Raw genomic sequence first — 5,140 nt, forward strand, 5'->3', positions numbered from 1 at the left:
AGAGATGGACCAGATGAGGACTTTTGCTCCAAATGGGAAAGGAGAAAACCTCAGTCCGTAGAGATGAACCAGATGAGGACTTTTGCTCCAAACGGGAAAGGAGAAAACCTCAGTCCCTAGAGATGAACCAGATGAGGACTTTTGCTCCAAATGGGAAAGGAGAAAACCTCAGTTCCTAGAGATGCTCCCAGAGATAGTCCTAACGATGAAGATGATGAAGACCCTTTGCTCCCAGGGAAGGAGAAGGGCCTCTGTTTTTGTTTCTGAACGGCTCAACCTTAAAATTGTACCCCAAAAAACTTCAAGAGTGGACCCTCGAAAGCAGTTGCGGGAAAAGCTGCAAGTCGGGGGAAAGGACTCACACGCAGGCAGAGAGACTCCTCTTCCTAAATGGACTGAACAATATTTGGAAGTGGGCGGCTGTCTCGTTGTGATAATGTTTTCATAGCATGAGCAAGAAGAGACTTCTCTTTCTAAATGGACTGAACAAGGTTATTATGGAAGTGGTAAACAGACTGAACATCTTAAGGGTTGTCTTTGTACATTGTCAGTGGGAGAAGGGAGGAAGGTGGGGGGAGGAGGAGAGTTCTGAAGGTGGTATAATTTTTTTTTCTTCTTTTAGGTCTGTTAATAAACTTCTTTATATTCTTTCAAGTTTGGTGCCTGCTTTGCATTTCTCCTAATTCTTATCTCACAGAAGGTAAACAGTAATGAGTATTTTGGACCAAACCACTACACTAAATTGGTGTTTCCGCCCGGTTACAAACCGAACCCACGACAAGAGGTCAGTGATCTGTTCAGCTGAAAAGTTCTTTTTCTGTTTTGCTGGAGTTTTATGTCCTTCTGCTAGGAGACTCAGTATTGAACTGTAAAATGTTTATTATGCTAAGGACACTACTGTGTCATTGGATTAATCATTAATCATTGGATTACTATAATGATTGCATTATTATTAAATATGGTTTACAATAAAAATTAAATAGCAATATGAGAAAGAACATGTGTTATAATGTCATAAGAGTGTACCCATTTAAACCATGTACCTAGGCATTAAGCCAGAGAATGTTTGATTGTTATCCTCAAATATTAAGTGTGCTCATGTCTCTCATAGTAGAACAAACAGAACATTTAGAATCTGGTCATGACACCTCCGTTTTGTGTGGTATAGAAATATAAGTAGGACGTGGTGGTCTGAAAACTGTTTAAAACTTATTCCCAAATATCTCCTCTTCATCTACAATAGTGACTAATTGTAACACAATTTTGCTTTTTGTTCATGGTGCATTAGTGATGCATTCATGTGTGCATCAAGCTGAGATGACAAAATAGAATATAACAGTCTAATTTTTCAAAGGACCTAAAAGCCTCAGACCTGTATTTTGAATGCAACTTCATACTCAGAGTGCTTGTTGCTTCTTTTGATGATGACTCTAAGAGCACGATTGCAGCACCCAAAACCCCCAGAAATCTCTCAGCTAGCAAATCTGAAAGTGTCAGAGTGAGAGATTTGTATTGTTGAGGAACTCACACTTGCTTAAGTCTGGAACCATAAGGGAGTATTTATGTTGCCCTATGCCTAGGCAATAATTTATAAAACAAAAACAAACCCACAAACAAACCCAGAAACACAACAAGACCCACCCAAAAATAAGCCAAGCCAGAAGTCTCTAGCCTGTACATACTTAACCCTCATTTAATTATCTATGACTTATTCATTATACATGTGTGAACATTTCCAAAACTGAGTTTGTGCTTTCAGTAGAGCTTTTTCAGAATTAACCTGAAAAAATATAAATGCACCTTTAATGCAGCTACGAAGAATTTTTCTAAAACCTAATAATTTAATAATTAGGCCTGTATTTGATAGCTCTAATGAAAAGATACGAAAACATAGATCACAACACATCTCTCAAGAATTTATCTTCCTTTGCCCTGAGACATTCAAATTATGATCCATATTCCTCTGAGGCAAAATAAACAGGCCCACTTTTTAAAATACTCCTCAGTCTGTTGGTTCTGTAATAGCTACTCAGACAATGGACACTATTTATGCCTACCCACATGAATATTCTCTTTAGAGAAACGTTGCTACCACATCATGATAACATCAGTGTTGTTGCTGTCCTTTTCTTTACTTCCACCCTTATTTCCGAAGATATCTCATAACTAACAAAAAATACACTCTGCTGCAGATGGACATTGTTAGTATTTCTATTGTAGATCTTCATACGCAGCAGAACCCAGTATTTTCATGTTCATCTTCACTGACATATTTAGAGAAGATTGCAAGTTCATGTAGACTGACTACTACGGGATCAGAGAGGAAACACAGCTAGACATGAGGGTAAGCTGCTAGAGAATACCTGCTTAAAGGTAGCTTCTCAGTTTCTCAGAACATTTCATGTCCAAAGAAAGCCTAAATGTACTGTTGCTCTAAAATGTTGAAGAATTTTTTGCTGTCACTCTTGCAGACCAGACTAGGTGGTAGAAAACTCAGTGAGGAATATGGAGTCCTGCACATGGCTTAGATGTGTCATGTCACCCTACAATGTACATTATGATATGAAGGCTGAACAGGAAATCATGTCTGCAGATCCATATGGCCACAATCTGCCAGATATAAGGGTTGGTGAATCTAACTAAAGCTTGTTAAAATGGTGACTGTTCCAGCAGCCTGTTGTTGCCCAGTCCTTCTGTGCAGTGTGAAGTATAATAAAAGTGTACATGTACACCATGGCATTAAAATTTTCATCTCCGTGGAAGGAATGAGAATAGGTCACATGTAGGGTTTTTGTCCTTATCTAGGTATCTCTCTGGGTATACCTTTGACATATTCATGAATGTCATATGAATTAAAATCAGTCATTTTACACAGAACACAACTGTAACTTATAAAGATTGATGGGATATTTAAAAGAATATGCGAACCTTTTTCTAAGGTGTATAGGTAACCTGATACCTATTTCATTTGCAACATTCCCTGCACTGAATTTATTTAGATGAATGAATCTATTCTTGGTTATTTCATGCTATATTTTTATGTACAAGACTTGACTGGATGCTATAGTATAAAAACACAGTGCTGCTTTAATTTGGGAATTCACAGAGCTCAATTAAACATTGGAAATATATATTCCAGATAACCAGAATGAAATCTTAACTAGCCATGATGAAAAATAAGAGATCACTGAACACAAACATGTTTAAACAAGAACTATATCTATTTTGTTGTCATAAAATTTTGTTGAATTTTGTTTTAGTGACTCAGTTGTGGACTTTGATAAAAAATTCAGTTAGAACTGCAGTTACAAACATGAAAAATAAACCCCCAAGCCTTAACTTGCTGCAAATGGTCATTTCAAATACAAGTATCTTTTCCAAAGAACTGATGAAACGGAGTTATTTTTAATATTTAGAAATTATGGAGAAGGAAAGAACGAACTTTCCACATCATTAGTTAGCTTATCATTAAGCATGTAGAGTGTTTGACTTCTTTCTTCTACCCATCTTCCTTCTAAGCTCTGTTTTGGAAACCATGTTACTGGTGGACTTCTGCCCAGCACTTTTCATATAAGCCTATACCAAGTGAAAAAGGTTTTGGATATGTTCACTATACATCAAAGTATACTCTGATCCTTTTCATTCCTTTTGAAAATGTTTCTGTTTTCTGAATACATTGCAGCACTCTTTTGTACTGTGTACAGATATTCAGGTTTTGCCTGGAGTTCTCCTTTGGGCTAACATGTCATGCCGCAGTGGAGATCTGATCTCATGGAAATGCAAGGAGCATTGATGAACTCTGTCATTATGTAGCTATCTTAAATAGTGGGACATAGGACCCATGACTTCCAGTTTTAGGTTCACAAAGCAATTAACTGGAGAAGGATACTGCAGGAATCCAATATGTGTGCTGTTAACTTGATACAAACATAATCAACAATTGATGAGACAACACTTGACAGAAAATTATTTTGGAGATTTACATTACACAAAACATCTCTGGTCTGTAAACAGATATGAAAACTGATCTCAACTGGTATATGTAGAACCACTAATTTTACCTCTTGAGTTGAACTCAAATAATTTGAGAATGTTTAATTTTCAAATATTTTATTTTATAGTCCTCCAAAGTGGGAAAGTGGTATAACTTTTTTTCATCTTGTAAGGAGTGAAATCAAAAAAAACAAGAAGAGTTCTACTTTCATATAGTTGCAGGTCATTGATGCCAATGAGAAAAAGGGGGAAAACCATGTTCCGATTACAAGCTGACTGCATACATGCTGGGGTAAGACAGTTCAATGTCCTGCCTTTTGCATATTGCTGCATCTGAGTTGTCAGGTTCTACAATACTTAAAGGAGAAAAAGAACCATTATCTTTAAGCCATTACTAGCCCCAAAAACTTGCCCAAATGGTTTCTTGGATCTGCCTTGCTACTATGACAGCTATCTGGACAAAAAATTTGATATTACTGTGTAGGTTCATGGGTGCATTATAAAGCTGTAGTTCCTTTAATAAGCTGTTAGAAAAACATGCAGAATATCACTAGGATATGATTGCTATTGGCATCAGAATGCATTTTTTGTTATTCTTTATGGAAAGCAAACAATTTAGTACTCAACTTTCTCAGGGAAGAAAGCCTAATGTGAGTAATTATTGATTAGTCAGTTCAAATACTAAGAAATTACTGAAACAGATATGAGCCATGATGCATTCATGTATTTGTATAATTTTTACTGGTCTGTATTTTGCAGTCTTTTACAGCTATTTCCCAGTTTCATTCAGCAATCACTTTTTATTTTCTTCACCATTCCAGATTCATCTTTGCAAACCCAACTGGTAATCCCCATTAATTAGAGGGAAAAAAAATGAAATACTTGACTAATCAGCTGTTAACGATCAGATTACAGTAACATGTTTTCAAAATCAAATTGGAGCAGGGGAAGGGAAACCGCTTAACAATTCATGAAGTGGGTAGTAAATCTAACTGACAGAAGATAAACTTCTCCAGCATTGAGGCAATGAAAGTGGTGTTGATCTATATAGCTGCAGATGTGGCTCCAGGGTGCAATCTGTCCAGCTGCTCAATATCAGTGCTGCCACATGGGTACTGCAACAGGGAAGATAAATAATAAACCTCTT

The 5,140-nt window shown here is 36.7% G+C and overlaps 1 long non-coding RNA gene across 1 annotated transcript in view; it reads left to right on the top strand.

Moving 5' to 3' along the window:
• The first annotated feature begins 742 nt into the window (after positions 1-742).
• Positions 743-5,140, top strand: part of LOC108448212 — a 20,733-nt gene continuing 16,335 nt past the window's right edge. The window contains exons 1-2 of the long non-coding RNA XR_001864026.1: positions 743-784; positions 4,210-4,285. This is a non-coding gene — a long non-coding RNA (uncharacterized LOC108448212). The remainder of the gene's footprint in view (positions 785-4,209; positions 4,286-5,140) is intronic.

Source organism: Corvus brachyrhynchos, unplaced genomic scaffold (genome assembly GCF_000691975.1).
Source record: "Corvus brachyrhynchos isolate BGI_N302 unplaced genomic scaffold, ASM69197v1 scaffold37, whole genome shotgun sequence".
In the NCBI taxonomy this organism is placed as follows: Eukaryota; Metazoa; Chordata; class Aves; order Passeriformes; family Corvidae; genus Corvus; species Corvus brachyrhynchos.